Raw genomic sequence first — 21,957 nt, forward strand, 5'->3', positions numbered from 1 at the left:
AAAGCTTTCCCCCTGCAGGTGAGGACCGGGGGCTCAAACCTGGGTCCTTGCGCACTGTAATACATGAACTCAACCAGATGCGCCACCACCCGGCCCCTCTCTCTCTTTCCTTTCCCCACTCACTCTCACTTTATCTCTGTTTCTATCCTTAATACATAAATAATTAAAATAATTAAAAATAAAGTTTCTCAATCTTGTTTTTTAAATTTATTACTAGATAGAGACAGAAAGAAATTGAGAGGAGGGGGAAAATAGAGAGGGAGAGAGACAGAGATATCTGCGGCTCTACTTCACCACTCTTGATGCTTTCCCCCTTCAGGCAGGGACCAGGGATTTGAACCTGAGTCATTACGCACTGCAGTGTGTGCTTAACCAGGTGGGCCAATGCCTAGCCTCCTAAAAATAAATAAAATCAATAAAGGAGACTGCATTGCTCCTGTTGTTGGAGAGGGAAAAAACTGTGATGCAGATAATGTTAAGTGATTTCCCAGATATCCTGTGGCTAACAAACCAGAGAAGCTCAGGCTGGGGCTTTTCCCAGCTTGCTTTTTTGAGGGTTTTTTTTCCCAGTGTTTGGCTTACATGTTCTTCAAGTAACTAAAGTTTATTTTATTATCTAATCACAGTCAGCTTAACATTTGAATTAATAGGTCTTCTGCCTTTAATTGTGATAGAACTTTATATTAAGCTTATTTAGTGAACTATATACAATGCATGTATATGCATGGAAAAGCAAATAGGCCACATTTGTCCTCAATAAAATTTAGCAAAATGAGCATTTTGGTATAATATAAAATCTAAAAATAAAAAGATCATAGACACCACAGAAACCTCTAACAGATCTCAACCTGTGACTAGCCTTTCTGTTGGGAAAGTAACACCTACACTCCCTTCAACACTTAGGGCTAGTTGTATGTGTTTTATAACTTTATATAAGTGAAATCATGCGTGGACTCGTATGACTTATTTCATTCATATGTTTCCTCCATGCAGGTATGTATGGCAGGCTCAGTAATTTTTTTTTCACCAGTGCTTCACTGTGCCATATCAACTTTTTTAGGTAGAGGGATAGAAACTGAAACAGAGTCAGAGACAGAAACAAAGAGAAAAACACCACTGCACTGAAGCTTCCTTTAATGAGGTGGGTACCAGGCTTGAACCTGAGTCGCTGGCATGGCAAACTAATACCTTATCTAAGTGAGCTCTTTTGCCAGCCCTATAAAGAGATTTGATTAATGAGAGATCACTACAGATACACTACAGATCAATAGATTCTTTCCCCCAGAACTTGTAACAAATAAATTTTACATCTCTCACACACCATAGTAAAAATCAGTTCTAGGAGTATAGATCTAAATGTGAATTGTGAAGTAACAAGGACTTTATCAATACATATAGTAATCTGAGTCTCTGAGAAGCACACAGTTAAACAATTAGAACTGCAAGAGATAAATTCAGAGAAAGTCTGTTGAGGGAAAATGGAAAGCAGGCAGGGGAGAAAGGAAAATTTCTCTAACTGTAACACTGATTCAAGTTCTTCAGAGGAGAGAAGGATAAAAAGTTCGGTATATTATATCAACATATTATTGTATCATATAATAGTAAAGGATATAGTATTATAATGTTAGAAGTAATAACATTTATATGTATGACCATAGTGAAGTGGCACTTAAACTAGAGTTTAGGGAAGTTTTTAATGAAAATTTAACAAGCATCTATAGATATTTTAAGTCCTTTAATGTCATTAGCCAAACATTCAATAACTTGTAAACTGAGGCATCAATGTGGAGACAGTATCTACTTACCATTTTTAATAAATGTTAACTTCTTTTTTTAAATTATCTTTATTTATTTATTGGATAGAGACAGCCAGAAATCGAGAGGGAAGAGGGTGGTAGAGAGGGAGATGGACAGAGAAACACCTCGGCTTCAACTACTCACGAAGCTTACCCCCTGCAAGTGGGGACCGGGGGTTCCAGCCTGGGTCCTAGCAGATTATTGAGATGTGTGTTGAACAAGGTGCACCACCACCTGGTCCCAAGACAGTATTTATAATTTTGTTATGAATAAAAGCTTTGTTGTATTCTCAATCCCCACTCTTTCTACCTAATTTCGTTGAAGCTCTAAAATTCTGAACTTCTGTGACTCTGAGGAATTCACTGAACATGCATGCTCCCCCCACCCCCATTTATTTCCAGGAAAGCAGCTTCAGATTATCTCAGAATTTATTTTATCTAGACTTGCTTTCCTGCTGTGCCATAATAGCAGAAATGAGTTATACAAGAATGGCAGGAGAAATAGCTTAACTGGTAGAGCATCAGACTATAATTTTAAGTTTTATCTTTTTATCAATTTATAATTGGTGGGGGAAGAGACCCAGAGTATCACTCTGTCACATAAAATACTAGTAATCAAACTTAGGACCCCATACCTGTTAACATTCTAGCCACTCTGCCATCTCCCAAACCAAAAGCATCAGTCTTTCATGTATGAGGTTCCTGATTTGGGACCTGTACCACATACAAAAGAATGGTACTCTTCTCTCCCACCCTTCTCCCCCTCCCCTCCCTCCCTCCTTCTCCTCTCTGACTCATGTGAAACTCTCACTCTTTCATATGTAATAATAAATATATCTTTTGAAAATGTAAACAGGGCATCTAATTTCAAAGCTGTGTATTTCCTGAATTTTTAAAACCACAATTAAGGGGGCCGGGTGGTGGTGCACCTGGTTGAGCGCATATGTTACAAGGCTCAAGGATCTGGGTTCGAACCCCCAGCTGTCACCTGCAGGGGGAACACTTTTGAGATTGATGAAGCAAGACCTCAGGTGTCACTTCTTCTTCTAGCATTTGCCCTTCTTCCGTAGCCAGTCAAAATGCTGGCTTTGAAAGTGACTGGGATCCATGTGGATTCAGTCAGCTAGGAAGGATCGTCAGTTTCCCCAATGAATGGGTACTCACGGGATGCACCTCGGGAAGGTCGATCCAATGCATCCCTCAGGTGTCACTGAATCTTTCCCTCTCTGTGTGACCCTACCCTCTCAGTTTCTAGCTGTCTCTATCCAATAAATAAAGATAATATAAAAATGTTAAAAATAAATAAAAATAAAAACACAGTTAATCTGAGATTGTAATAATATATCAATGAAATCAGGGACTATCCTAAAATTAATTAATCAATGCTTATTGTCTGGTGGTGAAATAAAACAGAGTTAACTTGGCACTATTGAGAGATTTTGTTTCTCAAGTGTTATAGTTATTCCAAAGAAGTAGCAGAGAGCACTCAGATACATGAGCGATTATTGAGAAAGAAGTGATCTTGACGTTTTAGTAAGCGTGTCTGTAGGGAGTGTGTATCCAAAACTGAGTTTTCCTTCAAGAAACACATTTTGAGATGCTGACCCATTCTTGCCTGCTGCTCATGTATCTTACATCTTTTCAACTGAGCCACACTTTCTTTTGAATTGATTACATGACCATCGCATGCACCTTATAATAAAGTCACTTATTTTATGATTTTTACATTTGACCTAAGATTATAGATTGATTGACAAACATGTAACATACTTTTTTAAATCCCCAAAGGAATTCACCTTCTCTATAAAGACATTGTAAAATGGTAGTAACTAGCAACAGTTGAAAAACTAGTCAATACTTACTGATATACCCTGTTGTAACTGTTTATGTTTTCATCAATTTTATTGAGTTTTATATCTATATTGAGTTAAGGGACTTTCTAAATACTGAATTTGGTTGTTACTAAAACGTCTTCAGAAATATTATACGATGATTAAATTGAAGTTTACCATGTGCATAGAAAGGTATGGTAAAACATAGATAAATGTACATGTTCTTTTATCATTAGCAGAATGATAATTAGCAGAAATCCAATTCTTATTTTCTTGTAAAGCAATAAGCAGGGGTTTATATGGACCAGAAAACTGAACTGAACTACATGAAAGGTGTTTTTGTTTGTTTTTATTTTGGCAGTAAGATTTATGCAAGAGGATGGGCTATCATGCACAGAGAAACAGAATTAAAGAAATTGCCAAATTTCTCAGAATAGGGAAATAAACCTCTTAGCATTCTGGTATAGCTAATTCATGCATTGTGTAGGCTGTTGAATTTGAATTTGTTTTAATAAACTTCCTCTTTACTAAATAGAGGCTGCTTAATTTCTAGGAAGATATGATTCAGTTGAGAAAAGTAACAATATAAGTGACAAATAGGAAGAACTCAACATCAAAACATACTTGGTTTTAGCCACTTGAAAGAAAATCCTGGAGAAAATTATTTAGCAAAAATTTCCATATCACTATTCATTTTGAAGGCACGGAATATGGGATATAAAATTAAGAAACTTACAACTCTGAAATAGAGATTTTGAATATGAAAATTCTTAACAGTGATAAAATTTTGATCTACCTTATCAGCTATATTCAGTTTCTATTTTGACTTTTTTATATATCTACACATGTCAGCCTAGAAGAAAAAGATTAAAGTAAAAAGTAGAATGATTTGGATAATTTTCTCATATTTATGTGAGTTTATTTTGGTGAAGCTGTGCTCTGCAGTTTTTCAAATCTATGTTTTTAATGCAGTGCCAGACTTTAATCTGAGACTTCATGTATGCATTATCATTGAGATGAATGTGTGTCTCAATTCATAATTTATATTTATAGAGCGAGAGATAGTGGGACAAAGAGAAAGACAGAAAAAAAAAAAAGATAACAAAGCACTACTCTTACCACAGTCAGTAGAGTTTCTTTGTTGTTGTCCCCGGTATTCCCATGTGGTATAAGGCATCAAACCAATTTTCTCCAAGGAACTATTTCCAGGCCAAAAACTAATTTTTATTAGGGATTTTGGTAGACTAATAATTGCAATGTAAAAGCAAAGGAGACCGGTGCTTTACCTAAATATATAGCTTTATTCAGTGAAATTATATTGGAACAAATGTCATTGTAATTTGAAATAAAAAGTATATATTATCTTAAACTAGCTACTAATAAATGATGCAATTTTCTTGACAAAAAAGAAAAAGGTAACATAAACTTGTTTTCTTAAACTTCCAGTATGATTCTGTTGTATATTCCTAAAATTATTTTCAATTTAAGTTGGAATCTAGTCATATAAGTTCCTATTTGAAAGATGAGTAGAAAACTAACTTACAATAAATCCTTAAACAGCTGGGAAAAGTGTAGACTCAACTTTATATTCCCAGATACCAGGTTAATGATCATTTGAGAACAAATAGGCTAGCTTTCTTCTGTTTACCTCTTTATATCCATTCTCCTTCTCTTGCCTACCCCATGCTCTGAACAAGTTATTTCAATGAATGGAGTTACCCAAATTCACTGCATCTTGTTGTGTTCAGCCAGTAGGAAGGAGGCATAGCAAGAATGAAAGCTGTTAGAATATTTCTCTCTAACCTCCTTGGTTCCACACTGGCAGGTGGGAACAAAGTTATTTATCAGTGGCCATTTCCATCTTTTATTTTCTTTCAGGAGTCCCCAAATTACTAGCTTCCACAACTCTGCTTCCCCTCTTCTTGCACCTTCTGAGGCCCAGAGACTGCCATTATCATAGTCCTTGTGTGCTTAGTTGTAGTTTCCATTGGCTCTACTTTCTCCACTCTTAGCGTTATCTTCTGTTTATTTCTAGGACTGTGCTTGAAAGGGTTAGCATTCAGTTTGTTTTGTGAATCAGAGTTTTGCAATGACTATATTACTATGACCACACAGAATACAATAAACATTTTAATCTAAAAAATAATAGAATGTCTGCTATGCAGTGTAGACAGTTAGAAAAACAATTGGTAACTACTATCTAGAATAATTTTCAAGATTATATTAAAGAATATATATATTCATAATATAAAATATATGTGTATTATTTTTAAAGCTCATAAAGAAGTTTTTTTAATGATTACATTTGTGAATATAGTTATTAGTCACACATTTCAGATTCTTCAATGACTTACTCTCCATTTTGACTGACAGAATGCAATTTTCACTGACTAAACTAAAGATATTCAGTGGTAATATATGCATTGAAATCTTTTTTTTACAACAGCATGTTAAGGTACTCTGATTGGTTAGCTTTTTATAGTAGAGTTAATATTATTTGTTTTGTTAGATTTGAATTACAAAGATAGCATGTATTTTGCTCAAAATCATAATATTTGTTAAAAAATAGTTGTAGGTTAAGAAACAAAGGAAGGGAAAATGGAGGATGAGACAGACTAGCTGAGGTCTATCACAGCAGACTCAAAGATTCTACAGGAAAAGGCAGGGGGAATGAAAGGGTTTTGGAGACCCAGTACACTATAATAGGATAAGCTTTCAGTGGGGTGGTAAATGAGGGTGCTGATACCTTAGATGGGGCAATAAGAAATGATTAAGTAAAGTGTACACTAATATACTGTAAATTACTATCCCCACCCCAATAATTGCAGATGTGACTTGAAACTGAATTTTGGAAATATTTCTTATTCCCAGTTTTTATAGCAACATGCCTCTGAGGATATAAAAGAATGATTTATGAAAAGTTAGTTTACTGTACATATTTCATTAGTATTGTCATCATTGTGAGAAATTGTATTTAATTCTTCGAAGATCTTAAAGTGGAAGGCACCACTGCCAGATCTTTTGAATAGAATATATTTTATAATACTAAATGAGAATTGTTTGCAGAATAAGCAGTTTATAAAATATTTTCATTTACCAGTGCTGGGTGATTAGTCATGATTTAACTGACACACTTGAGTGGTAAAATTTGGTTGACAGACCTGATGGGCAGTAGCTCTTTACTACAGTGACACTGAACCAGGAGAAAGCCTACCTATATGTGTAATTCTCACAAGAGACCTCAATGACTATTGGTGATATTTGAAATGCTTCTCCAGGCTGAGAATTGAAGAGACATAGTGATCAAGATGATATGAGACTCCTCAATCTGAGGCAAAGCCTATTTTCCTCATCTCTACTAGGGTAGTAGAAATAAATACACAATTTCACAGTTGTTTCAAATACTAAGTAAGTTGAATGACTTCAGATTTCTAACATAGCAACTTAAATGTTCTAAACATTCCATATATACTATCAATTGAAATTATTTTATAGCTAGTAGTATGTTCAGCATTAGTTTAGACAAAGCAATGCTCCATTAAAAACACTCTAACTGAACTTCTTACTCTTATTAATTTGGCTTCAAATGAAGAGTATAAGCAGTGTGAAATTTCTACTATACTTATTAGAAAAAGTTATTAAGGATATTACCAAAATGACCACTTCTCCTTTATGAATACTCTGAGGAAAAACTTTGAACAGCTTTATCCCAACCTTGCTAACCTAATTAACTGAAAGCTTAAAACATAATTTAGCCTTTTCTAGCTGGCTTGTGGTTAATAAGAATATCAATTATTTTGTAGAAATGTTGTTATGTCCTGAAGTTTATTGAGTTTGAAAGTAATATTTGCCCCAACAGAGAGATAAGTGAGACAAGTTAATGCGATTGGAGTTTTTAAAAAAATCCTGTTGAGAGAAAAGTTGTACAGAGATAAATGAAAACATTAATATGATGAGATGGTCTTTAGGAAGAAAGTCATGAAGTCCTAATTTTGCAATATGTGCAGAAATTACTTTGTTGGAAAATTTAGCTTGGCTGTGTAAGAGTTTTATTTGAATATTAGCTGTGGTGTTTATTTAGAGTCACTGCATATCACCAGTTAGGATTGCTTTGCTCTAATATAGTTGGGTCACTTCTAGAAGACAGCAAGTCAATGGCCCTACCCATTTAAATGGTTCAGTGAGAAAACTTGCTAACTTTATAAGCAATTACTTGTTAAGTACTGACAGTCTTGAGTTTTACATAGATGTTTTTTTACATAAAAAGTGAGAGGTTTTAGACGTGAATCCAACATATTACTACATATCAGCATTCTATTGCAACTTATAGTGCTATATAACTCTTAATTACATAGTATTATATTAAGTGGATTAATATTAATATTGCATTATACTTAGAAAAGCTAAAAAATTTACTTTGAAGAGAAGGTTAAATATCTCTTTAAATATAGGACTATATCATAAGAAAACATGGTTTTCCATTGGGTTTGTCTCAATTTGTTTTGAACAACAAGTATAAATAAAACAAGTGGAATTTTCTTTAGAATTGTTTTTGAAGACAATATTTTCAGCTGGAAGAATGATACTGAAGAGAATACTTTCATTTATGTATTCATTTAATTTAAAAAATATTTAACTTACTTATTATTGGATAGAGACAGTATTGAGAAGGGCAGAGTGATAAAGAGGGAAAGAGACAGAGAGACACTTAAAGCCCTGCTTCACCACTCCCAAAGCTTTCTCTGCAGGTGGGGACCAGAAAATTGATTCCTGGTCTTTGCGCACTGTACAGATGTGCCACCACGTGGCCCCATTGATTTTTCTTCTCCTTCCTCTTCTTCTCTTTCTCCTCCTCCTCTCCCTCCTACTTCTTCTTCTTCTTTTTTTGGCAATCTCTGAAATATGGAAGGCAAGAAATACTACTGCTGTAGAAATATAATGTCAGCAGTAGTAATTGGAATGAAATAGGTATATGCATGTAAAACCCAAGTTTAAAGTGACTAATATTGCATCTGCATGACTCTGAGGTATTTTATTACAATAAACCAACAAACAAAAGAAGCCCTAGCTTTCTACTTGAAAACTAGCTGGCCATGTCACTGTTAAAGTAGCTTAACATTGACTCTAATACTTTATCAAACAAGTTATGAACTTTGAAATAATTATTTTCTTTTTAGTGGCAGAATCTACAGCCAATAAATAATTAATGATTTTAATTACTTTTATCAAATGCTAATTTCAACTGAAGTGATCACACTTTTGTCTCCGTGTGTTAAAATAAATCCAGTAGTGTCAAGATATGTTGTCTGTGTATATTTACATACCTTTTACATGTTATCCATTCACTGTGTCACAGTGGGAAGTATAATAGTCTGAACAATTAGTTTCCTGATATTTTGATTGAATGATAATTATATTTGGTGCACTTATCTCTGGCAGGTGTTATGCTCCCATGCTTGCCGCTTTTGTCTCTAAATTTAAGGGGAAATATTGATTTACTATCTCACTGGGTTGAATATAGCTGACATTATACATGCCAAGTGATGCAAATTTTTCAGCTCCTGGAGTTACATGATAGATCACTGGAACCAACAAAATCCCTCAGGTCTTCACTCTGTCTTTCAGAGCTTAAGATGGAAGAATTTATAGCATACCAAGCAACTTGTGCCATAGTGGAACATTCCATTACTGAGCCACAAGGCTAGCTTGCTAATTTTCATTTTCTAAATATCAGAACCATTTTTCATTTCAAGGTAGATGCTAAACTTGGTCTTGTGGAACTTGTGTTCCTGACTTTTACATTTATGTGGGACTTCTCAATAGACTTGGGGAGAAAGAGGATATTAAACTTGTTTGATCTGATAATTAATTAAAATTTCTCTTGCTTTTTTTAGGAGTCTTATGTAGAATTTTTCTACCAAAAGTAAGAAAAAAAAGGATAAACAAATAATCTTGTGGTTATGAAGGGGAAACTTCTGAGATTCTAAGTTAAATATAAATATTTAGATGTGGAATCAAGTATCTAAGTTCTGAGTTTAGCTCTGTTCTTTTGTTTTTAGGAACGATAACTCTTGTTTGGTTTACATAACTTCATCTCTTATCTTAACTCCATAGTTCTTGGTTTGGAAAAATGATTTTATGGCTTTTCCAGGCTGTGGTATTCTACTTCTCTATACAAGGAATTTAGGAATTTACACTTATTTTCTTTATGCCAAACTCTTTGCATTAAGTGAGAAAGTATAGAAATGTTATTCTGGGGATCCAGGTGATGGTACACCTATGTTCACAGCACCTATGTTTATAGCAGCACAACTTATGGTAGCCAAAACCTGGAAGCAACCCAGGTGCCCAATAACAGATGAGTGGCTGAGAAAATTGTGGTATATATACACAATGGAATACTACTCAGCTCTTAAGAATAATGAATCCACCTTCTCTGACCCATCTTCGAGAGAGCAAGAAGGAATTGTGTTAAGTGAGATAAGTCAGAGAGAGAAAGATGAATATTGGTTGATCCTGCTCATAAACAGAAATGGGTCACAGTCCTTTGGTGGTGGGAATGGTGTTTATGTACACTCCTAGAAAAATGTAGACATATAAATCAGTAGTTAATTAATATGAGAGGGGGAAAATCAATTGTATGTCTCAAAGTTTCTCAAAACACAAACTGAGTCTTTTTAATATATAGGCTGTGTATTTGATATGCGGACTCTCTCAAAAGCCTAGACCAAGTAGATTAGAAGCATCCAATAGCACAGCTATATACAAGATACTGGATACTGTACAGCAAGCCATAACAAAAGGACTTTTCAAAGTTAACCCAATTAACAAATAATGTGATGATAACATTAACTATCGATTGTCCTTTTGAACCCTAAGACAGCAGGAACCTCACATCTCCACTATAGAGCCCCTACTTCCCCCAGTCCTGGAACCCTTGGATAGAGTCCACTTTCCCGTATGCATCTCCCAATCCAAACCAAATAATATTGCATCCGCCAATCACAACCTAACCAACGCAATGATTGCCACCTCAACATGCTTCACCTCAGACTGTGTCCAGAGACTTCACGTGTGGAATGACAACCCTTCAGCTTCATTACTCGGGTGAGACCTTTCCTTTTATAGTACACTCTAATTTCATCTCAGGTAGTTCACTTTCTAACAAAGTCCCATAACCTAGATATACACCAGTTTCTGTGAGAGAGAGCTTATGTTCACACGTACCCATAAACTACTGCAAAATATATACCTGAAAGCAGAAGTACACTAGAGTTTGCAGTGAGTACCTCCCTAACACTTCCTCTCCACTATTCCAAGCTTGGGATCCATGATTGCTCAACAAATTGTTTGGCTTCGTATGTTAACTCTCTTTTCAATCACCAGGTTCCAGATGCCACCAGGATGCTGGCCAGGCTTCCCTGGATTGAAGACCCCACCAATGTGTCCTGGAGCTCAGCTTCCCCAGAGACACACCTTACTAGGGAAAGATAGAGGCAGACTGGGAATATGGACCGACCAGTCAACGCCCATGTTCAGCGGGGAAGCAATTACAGAAGCCAGACCTTCTACCTTCTGCAACCCTCAACGACCCTGGGTCCATGCTCCCAGAGGGATAGAGAATGGGAAAGCTATCATGGGAGGGGGTGGGTTATGGAGATTGGGTGGTGGGAATTGTGTGGAGTTATACCCCTCCTACCTTATGTTTTTGTTCATTAATCCTTTCTTAAATAAAAAATTTAAAAAAATAAAAAAAAGAAAGTGTCTGTTATTTAATATCAGCTACAAAATGAGATCAACCAACCACTGCTACCTGAAATTAGAGGACTTTAAGCCTTCTGTAGTTTTACTGTACAGTTTCTTGGCAGCCCTTACAGAAATGGGCAAATAAGACAATAGTGAGATACCAGTTCACTTCTGTGAAAATACATCAGAAACAATAATAACAACAAATGCTGGAGAGTTTGTGGGGGTAAGGGTACTTTCCTGCACTGCTAATGGGAATGTAAATTGGTCCAACCCCAGTGGAGAGCAGTTCTGGAGAATTCTCAGAAGGCTAGAAATGGACCAGATCTATGACCCTGAAATCTCTCTCTCCTGGAGACATATCCTAAGGAAGCAAACACCCTTAATCCCAAAAGATGTATGTATACCTATGTTCATAGCAGCACAACTTATAATAGCAAAAACCTGGAAGCAATTCAGATGTCCAACAACAGATAAATGGCTAAGAAAGTTGTGGTATATATACATAATGGAATAATACTCAGATAATAAAATGATGAATTCTACATCTTCACCTCATGTTGGATGGAAATTGAAGGAATCGCGTTAAGTGAGATAAGCCAGAAAGAGAAGGATAAATATTGGATGATTTTGCTCATGGACAGAAGTTGATAAGAACAGAAAGGGAAAACACAAAGTAGAACTTGAAATGGGTTTGTTGTATTACACCAAAGTAAAAGACTTGTGTGAGTTGTTGGCTTCTAGGTCCTGGTGCATGATGGCAGAGGAGGACCTAGTCTGGGGAGTGAGAGTATTTTTCAGAACACTGATAAATTTTATACATGTACCAACAATTATATTTACTGTAAACCTTCCCCAATAAAAAAAATTCTATATTTTTAAGAGCATTCCATTTTATTGAAAGGCCACTGAAATTGTTCTAAAGCTATTTCTTACATCAACTAAAAACATTTCTACAAATAATTTTTTTATTATTATTAGTTTATTTATTTACCCCCAGGGTTATTGCTGGGGCTTAGTGCCTGCACTACAAATCCACTGCTCCTAGAGGCCATTTTTTTCCTATTTTGTTGCCCCTTGTTGTCGCCCTTGTTGTCGTTATTCTTATTGTTGCCATGTTGTTGTTGGATAGGACAGAGAGAAATTGAGAGGGGGCGAAAAATATAGACACCTGCAGACCTGCTTAACCACTTGTAAAGCGACCCACCTGCAGGTGGGGAGCTGCGGGCTAGAACCAGGATCCTTATGCTGGTCCTTGTGCTTCGAGTCATGTGCTCTTAACCCACTGCACTACCACCACCCCCTCTACATAAAATTTTTATCTGATGGGAGGCTGGGCAGTAGCGCAGAGGGTTAAGCACACATGGTGCAAAGCCAAGGACCTGGTAATGTTCCCAGTTCCAGCCCCCAGCTCCCCACATGCAGGGGAGGGGTCGCTTCACAAGTGGTAAAGCAGGTCTGCAAGTGTTTATGTTTCTTTCCCCCTCTCTGTCCTCCCCTCCTCTCTCGGTTTCTCTCTGCCCTATCCAACAAGAACAGCAGCTATAACAACAATAACAACAGCAACAACAAATTTTTATCTGATGACCCAAATGTAGGATTTTAAATATAAATTGGCATTCTTTTCTATCAGAACTTAACATAGAACTATCCATATTGCATCCCTTTGACTCTGTGTATGAGGGCTAAACCTATTTTATTTATTATCATTATTATTATTGTTGTTGTTGTTGTTTTGCCTCCAAGGTTATTACTGGGGCTCAATGCCACTGCTCTTAGAGGCCATTTTTCCCATTTGTTGCCCTTATTATTTCTGTTATTGTTGCCATTGCTGTTGTTGCTGGGTAGGACAGAGAGGAATTGAGAGATGAGAGGAAGACAGAGAGGGGGAGAGAAAGACCCTTGTAGATCTGTTTTAACGCCCGTGAAGCAACCCCCCCCCTCCCTGCAGATGGGGATCCAGGGACTAGAACCGAGATCCTTGATCCAGTCTTTGCTCTTGGCAGCATATGCGCTTAACCTGCTGTGCTACTGCATGACCCCTGCTAAACTTATTTTTTGTAAACATTTCCCATTTGTCTTGCTAGACCATTCTCTCTTCTGCACGTAGTTCCACAAAACATATTTGAGTTTGCCATTGACTTTCCAAATCTGTTATGTTGAAAATTGCATTTATATTTGTATGTATCATTTAAAAATGCTGAACAGCAACCACTATAAACTATAAACTATTATTGATTTACAAGTTTGAAAATGTCCTATAATTAATGGGAAATGGTTTTTCTATTACAGGAAAAATATTCTACTGAGATATAAGTTATAATTTAATAAAGGGCCAAAGACAGTCTCTTTTTAGTGGTTTTAGAGGGAGAAGAAAGAGACAGAGAGAAACCACACCATGGCATCCACACATGCAGTTCCAGGGATAGAATTGGGAGCATCAGACATGCAAGTCCTATACTCCCAACAGCTGAGATATCTTCCAAACCTTGACTCTAATAATATGTCAGTGGGTAGTGAATGAAACTTGTGAGTTAAATATAAATTCATAGTGCTGATGAAATAGTTCACTTGCATAGGGTGTTGCTTTTCTATGTGTATGACTCAGGTTCAAACTCAGTCCTCAGTGCATTGAAAGAAACTTTGATCCTGTGATGTCTTTCACTATCTCTATCTGTCTCTATCTTAGAGAAAAAGAAACAGAGGTAAAAAATATGAAAATATGGCCAGTGATATAACTCACTTGGATAGTGCATTGCATTATCATGTGCTAGATCCAGACTCAAGCCCCGCCCCCATAATACTGAAGAAGGCTCTATGCTGTGGTTTCTCTCACTCTCTGTACTTCTGAAAAAAAAGGAAGAAAGGAAGAAAGAAAATATACATATGTTCTGATATTTACAGTCAATTTGCATTAGACAGTTTATAAATGTCTATTTATTATTTAATAGCATAGAGAGAAATTGGGGGGGGGGTGACAGAGAAAGAAAGATAGACATTTGTAGCCCTGCTTCACCACTATGAAGCTTTCTCACTATAGGTGTGGTATATTCATTTTCTTAAGAAAATAGTTTTAATGTGCTTGATATAACATGGAAGAAACAAGAAATTAAATAAGAAGTATTGATGTATTTTAGCGTAATGTATGGTTTCTAGTTCTATTGTCAGGTGTTTATTATTTGCTGCAGGCATAGTATTGCAGACTGTGGTCTTTACATGTGTTATTACTGTGGTTTTGCAGGTCAGAATGGATGTCCAAGAGGATAAATAACTCCCTCAGAATCGTACTGCAAGTAATTCATGGAATGAAGTTTACATCCAGGTTTGTGAAATTTCAAAACTCATGGTCCTACTTGTGCATTTGGCTCCCTTTCCCACACACGTTTTTGTAATATGTTCCAGTTTCCTAGACGTGCATAGCAAATGCCACAAACTAGCTGGCTAAATTTATTATTTCATAGTCTAAAGACAAGAAGTTAAAAATCAAAGTGTTGGGCAAAGTTGGTTCCTACTGGAGGGTGTGAGAGATTTGCTGTGCAGTGCTTCTTCTCCATCTCTTGTGATTGTTGGTAATCTATGGCATTCCTGCCTTGGAGATGCATCCCTTTAAGCTGTGTATCTGTTATAACAGGTCATTTTCTGCCTCTCATTTTTCCTCTTCTTATATGGATGACTTGGGGTCCACACTGGTCCAGTATGACTTCAGATTAATTGACTACATCTGAAAAAAGATGCTTTCCCAAATAAAGTTACAGGAGTTAGAATTTAGAACCTCCATATTATGTCTTGGGGACATCGTTCAACTTCTAACATGCCTATAGACAGGAAAATGAGTGGTGTCCACATGCTTATTTATATTTGCATATAGTTGATGTGGGACTGCAACATGGTGTATAGATTCTAGATGTATTTATCAATTCAACATTTAATTTTGATAATATTCTTAAGTTGTGCTTATGTAATAAAACTTCATTGCCATTGACAGTGATAAGAGCAGGCACTCAAATTATTTTTCAACCATTTGCTAACACTATGAGTGAATTGTACTAAGTACTTACAATTATTGAATGATTACTCCTGAAAGAACAACAATGTATCCTCTAATTCCAAAATAATTACACACCAGTATAAAAATCCTTAACATTTTTAAAAACTTTAAATTATCTCTCTTTATGTATTGGATAGAGCCAGCCAGAAATTGAGAGGAGGAGGGAAGCTAGACAGGGAGAGAGACAGACACCTGCAGAACTGCTTCAGCACTCACAAAGCTTTTCCCCTGCAGATGGGTTCTTGGGGCTCAAACCCTGGTCCTTGAGCACTGTAGCATGTGTACTCCACCAGACACGCCACCACCCAGCCCCAATCCTTATAATTTTTATGAAGACAACTTATATCTAAATTGCTGTTGAAGGGTGACTAAAATCCATGGGTTTTAATTGTCAACATGTTTTTTATTTGGGTGTGGTGTCTGTTAATTTTAAACTAATGCAGAAACAACCATTGGAAAACAAATACCCATATCTGGGTATAAAGGTAGGTAAGAAATGTCTAACTGAAGTGACTTTTGAACATCTTTGTGAAATTAAGGAGTGATGGGTTTCGTCATAAAAAAAGAACATTTCAGGCAGTAAAACAGAAAATGCAAGTGTCCTGTGCTGAGAATAGTTTAGTGAGGAGTACCGAAGATATCGCCGTGGCTTAGTAGAGTGGTGGGAAGAGAACAGAAGAGGAAAGAGTAGGAGCAAATAAAAGCATGAGACTGAGATGTCCTCATAATGTCTCTGGGTTATACTCTGACTGAAATAAGAAACCGCTGTGAACTTGGGGGCAGAGCAATGACACAATCTGCTATTCTTTCATGTAGGTTCACTGATTGTTAATAATGATCAAAGTTGATATCTATGGATTATTATTTCTAGATAAAAAAGGAAACACTTTCACATTTGACATACCAACACAATACTTTCTGCTCTAGAAACTTTCACAAAGATTACCAAGCATACTGGACAAGCCCATTTCTACAAGAAGTGGTTCTCAGAGTATTGGGGCTAATAGACTGATTGGAACATACTTAACCAAGAAACCCACAGTTTAACTGCATTATACATTCTTTTTCAGAGAGAGTGAAAATAGTCTGAAAAAATTGGAAAATGAAACATTTATGTCAATGTGGAGATCTGAGATAGCTTTATATGTGACAATGGATTTGACTTGACTTTTAAAAAATATTTTATTATTTATGGGTAGAGATAGAGAAATAAAGAAGGACAGATATAGTTTCTAATATATGTTTCTAATCATGCAGAATGCTATAATTTATTATCAAAATGTGAGTATTTTCATTAATCTTTCATTTCCTTTGATATGCTGGTCAGGAAACCATATCCAACATAGTTATACTATGGTTATATACATTATTGATGGTAAAGTAAATATATCTGTTGTCACATGACTTTAATTTTTGTTCTACTGCATATTTTTAATTATTTATTTTCCCTTTTGTTGCCCCTGTTGTTTTTTATTATTGTTGTAATTATTATTTTGTTGTTACTGATGTCGTTATTGTTAGATAGGACAGAGATAAATGGAGAGAGGAAGGGAAGACAGAGAGGGAGAAAGATAGACACCTGCAGACCTGCTTCACTCCCTGTGAAGTGACTCCCATGAAGGTAGGAAGCTGGGGGCTCGAACCAGGTTCCTTACGCCAGTCCTTGCGCTTTGCGCCGCATGTGCTTAGCTCGCTGTGTTACCGCCCGACTCCCTCTACCCCCTATTTTAATGACACCTGCTCTGAATTCATAAAATTGTGCTAAATTTATCTTACTTAAAAAAAACTGCAGTTTTTGATTATATAATTTGAACTTCAAGAGACAAGTTTGCTCATTTAGTGACTTCTAGAAATAAGTACTCTATTTTTAAAATTTATAGTTTAAGGGGAGAACTACCTAAGAAGTATCTAAGATAGTTTCTGTTTAGAAAGAGAGACTGTTTAGAGATGACATTTGCACTTGAGAGCTGCTACAGAAAGGGGTTCATCTAGTTCACCTTCATCCAAATTGCCAGCCTCTACTTTATCCTATGAAATAACTGGTGAAGGAGAAAATGTTAATTAGAAAGCTTTTCAAGATTAATTATTTTTTTTCATTTTCACAAAGTGAAGTGTTCGCTACTTTCCATGTTAAGTAAGGTTCCTTGCTTGGCAACATAGGCTCTGCTGCAGTAATTGTGTGCTCACAGCAAATACTTGATGGTGTAGAAGACAAGTGCAAAAAGTAATTTTTGCAACAGCCAACCAGAACACCCTGTTCTGTCCCCAATAACTTAATGGATTTAACCTTGCAGCTGTAGTGATGTTATTATGCAAATACTCTCTGAGTATTATGAAAGCCAATGGATTCTCTATAGAGAAAGTTGTTTCTTTTTTTCTGGAGAGTTCTAAGTGACTAGATAATTGACACATTGTATAACCATGTTAAGTGAAGGAAAAAATAATATTTTCAGTAAATCTACTGAGTTTCATTTTATGTTCTAATGTTTTCAGTAATTTACTGAAGCTTTTACTTAGAAAAAAATTATTTAGCACAGTAAATTCAAGTGTCCACAGACAATCTCCTGGAGAAGGAAGGAATGAAAATGTTGCATGACTCTTTATGTTATGTTAATATTAATTACGGCAGAAATCAACATTTCCTTTAAGATTATTCTAGTGCAGTGGTCTGGTCATGCTGACTATCTTTGAAACAGCGTATTCAAATTCTGATTCATGATGGACTAGAGAATCGTGCACTAATTATTTGATCAAATTGATAGCCACTTTGGTTTTTAAAGCTAATCTTAGATTTATATGACATTTAAAAACACTTAAGAGTTGAAGGTTCATTCTCAGTAATTGAACAATTGTGAAAATCACTCAGAGTGCTCTTCACTGTGTTGAAGGTTCATAGCTAATGAAATCTTGGATGGTTTAAAAATATTTTAAAAGAAAAAGCATAAAAGTAAGATGTCTGGTGACTTAATTGTGTTTTACAATAATGATCTCAGGTTATCTGTTTTAACAATTTGGTATAGTATTATTTGTTTGTTCCTGGCCAGTCTCACCTAATTTGAACTCTTTTACTAGGTTTGCATAGAATCAATTTTTGAATGCGTCCCAGGGTGTTTTGTAGGCCATTCTATACAAGCACAGATGCTAAGGGTTTCCTTAGCTACAGCTACATAATTGAAGGATCTTTAGATTAGATTCTGAATTCCTAGAGTTTTGTGTTTTGATTTCTTTAATCACTTGAAAATACCATCTTCACCTACAAATGAGCAACACCTGGGGCAAGGTGGTGGCACACCTGGTTAAGCACTCACACTGCTGTGCACAAGAGCCCAGGTTTAAGCCCCTGGTCCTCACCTGTGGGGGAAAGCTTCACAGGTGGTGAAGCAGGGCTGCAAGTGTCTCTGTGTCTCTCTCCCTCTCTGTCTCCCCTTCCCCTCTCAATTTATTTCTGTCTCTATTAAATAATAGATAAGGAATGAAAATATTTAAAAATTAAAAAAATGAATTAAAAAAACAAATAGAAACAGCTGAGAGTGGATTTAAATAATAATAATTATATACCAGGCAAACGCTAGAAGAATTATATACCACATGTAGTAGAGCCTTAAAACTTGAAATCCCAATTTAAATGTATTAGTCTATAACTTTCAGTAAAGGGTAAGCCAGCTTATTACTGAAAGATATTAGTCCTTAAATTGGCAGTCCAGGATATGTCTTGAATTTTTTGTCTTAGATTTATATTTTATTTCTAGTATTATTATAGAAATAATATTTATTAAAACTAGCAGTGACACCCTGGAGTTAACTTAACTGAAAAGCAGATGAATTGGACCCTTGAACTTCCTAGTTCAGTACCATAGGCTACAAGTACTGGTGTGGTGGGTGCCCCTAGGCAAATCATTTCCCCACGTATGATTGGGTTGTCGTTGTTGTTGGACTAAACTTTGTTGTTAATTGCATGTATGTACAGCATTGATAATCTCCTTAATGGATTACGTATTTTATTGATAGATACTTCTTTATTCCTGTTAAATTGTATTGTCATATATTCTAAGTTAACAATTATTCTCTCCTCATGTACCACAGATATTGATCAAATTGATTGCTCTTCTATGTTGTCACCTTTCTGTTTATTAAGGATAATCTTCTTTTGTCTTTAGATAATTTTAATATAATTTCTCCTTTTTGTTCTCTAGTTTTATTTTGTTCTGTCTAGCTGTTGTTTTTTTTCCAAATTTGTAGTACTTAGATCTCATAGAGCTTATTAAATTGTTGATTGGTTTCTTTGATTAGATCTGAAAAGGTTCTCTTCCTTTTTTTACCATATTAGAATATTCTATTCTCTATACCTTCCCCATCTTTCATTCCGATAAGACCTTACTTAGCTTTCTCTTTTCATTAATATGTCTTAATTTCTTTTCATACAGTCCATCCCTTTCATACATTGCACTGTGTGTTGCATTGTGAATGGTTTCTTATATACATATTTATGTTGAAAATATGTTGTTTCTACACTTCGTGGTGCCCTTATTTGTGTAAACTTTGATTTAATTTATGATGTAGTCTTAAATTTGTTATTTTTAATTTCTAAGATTTCACTGATTCTTTTTCAAATATACTAGTTTTCATAATTTCACTCAGTCTAATGTAATATTTTTTTACATTCCTGTTAATTTTTATTACATGTTTATTATTATGAATTTTACTCTGTTGGATGCTAGATATTTTAATCTCTAAGGTTTTCTTTTCTTGTGAGGTGCTCTTAAGTTACTAGGAAGAAATTTGATAATTTTAACGTTTCAAGTTCAAGGTCAGTGGGATCTGGACCTAGAACTTTATTTCAAGACTTCCTACTGGCATAGTGTACCTACAGGACATCCTCATATATAAATACTATTTAATACTGGAATCAGAGTAGGATGTTTTGCAGATGTTTGAAACATTATCTGTAATAATATTTGCTCTCTGGTACTATGCTTTGAGAGTTTTGTTTGCCTTAGAGTTCTCAGATGTAAAAAAAAAAAAATCTCCCCAATTTACATTTGCATATTTTATGCCATTCAAAATTACTACTCTAAAGATTTTAAACGTACAGAATGACATGTTACTTGTAAAATAATATATTACATGCATTGTGTTCATGAGATTTAAAAAGAGGTAATATATTTTGAAAAGATTATTTATTCACTGAAGAAATATTTTTAAAATGCCAAGATAAGTACTATAATTGCACAAGTTAAAAAAAAGTCATTATCACCCTTGTATATCTTACTTTCTAATGAAAACACGAAAAATCATCAGGTAAAATTACACATGCAAAAATAGAAGGAAGGGACCAAGACCTTATAAAACAAGGACTGTACAGAAGTTAACTAATGAGGAGAAGAGGCAATTAAATCCCAGGTTAAGTGAACAGAAGTTAAGAGGCATTGATTATCTGAAGAAGTCATGAGTGAGCTGGCTAGAATCACAGAGTTGAAGAAAGGAGAGAGATGGGGATTAAGCAAGAGTAGGTGACCTTGTATGAAATCAGAACTGTTATTCACAGAGATTTAGGGCATGGGACCAAAAAAGTCAGTAACTATAATATTAGTTTGGGGGGTTCACATGTGCAAAAAACATACATGCACGCAGTTGACATTCCCACTTCACTATATTAAGACAAGCTCATGGGCTAGGTACACAGCATAATGGTTATGTAAAGGACTCTCATGCTTGAGGCTCTAAGGTCTCAGGTTCAAACCTAGCACCACCACAAACCAGATAAACAGTGCTTTGGCATCTATCTATCATCTGTCTGTCTATCTATAACTTTCCTTCTGTATCTTTTTCCTTAAAATTATATATATATATACATATATATATAATTTTATATATATATAAATATATATATATTTATATATATATAATATATATATACATATATATATGTATATATATATTCCTACTGATGATTAGGAGGACATTATGAAGTGTTAATTTGTGTGTCCTTTGATCCATTCCCCGTTTATACATAGATCCTTAACAATTTTAGCAAACCAGTTCAAGGCAGGGAAGGAGGAGGTGCAGAAGGAGGTAGAGAAGGAAGGAGGAGGCGGAAGGGAAACAGCCTGCATTTGAATAAGCATTCCAGTTAAAAATTAGAAACAGGAGAATAACAAAGATAGAAGTTTCCAGGCCTTGGGGCTGTGGAACTTTCTATCTATCATGTAGTGGTTACTCAGTCTATCCTCAAAACAGTTCCCCATGAGGTTTTCCTCTTCATTATTAACTATAGTTTGTATGTGGGATGTTCATCTCTGAAATCGAGAACAATTATTATCTTGATAATCGGGTACATTTCCTGTGTCATACTATTTAAATTTAAATCTGTCAGCATCAGTTTATTGATTTCGTTCAGGGTCAAAATTAGGAACGCCATCAGTAGTCTCAGTACAACATAATGCTGTGTCTGCTATAGAGTTTAAATAGTTATCCACTGAGCTGCATCTTACAATGTCAAGGGGAAAACAAAGATAACAGGATACTAAATATCTAT

General features: G+C 35.4%; 1 protein-coding gene across 4 annotated transcripts in view; it reads left to right on the forward strand.

Moving 5' to 3' along the window:
* The window catches only part of NAALADL2 (N-acetylated alpha-linked acidic dipeptidase like 2), a 1,374,776-nt gene that overhangs the window by 194,951 nt on the left and 1,157,868 nt on the right, over positions 1–21,957 (forward strand). For all 4 annotated transcript variants that reach the window (XM_060171978.1, XM_060171980.1, XM_060171981.1 and 1 more), the window contains one exon: positions 14,616–14,696. The gene's annotated coding sequence lies outside the window, so the exon portion shown is untranslated. The remainder of the gene's footprint in view (positions 1–14,615; positions 14,697–21,957) is intronic.

This window comes from Erinaceus europaeus, chromosome 14 (genome assembly GCF_950295315.1).
Source record: "Erinaceus europaeus chromosome 14, mEriEur2.1, whole genome shotgun sequence".
Classification (NCBI taxonomy): Eukaryota; Metazoa; Chordata; class Mammalia; order Eulipotyphla; family Erinaceidae; genus Erinaceus; species Erinaceus europaeus.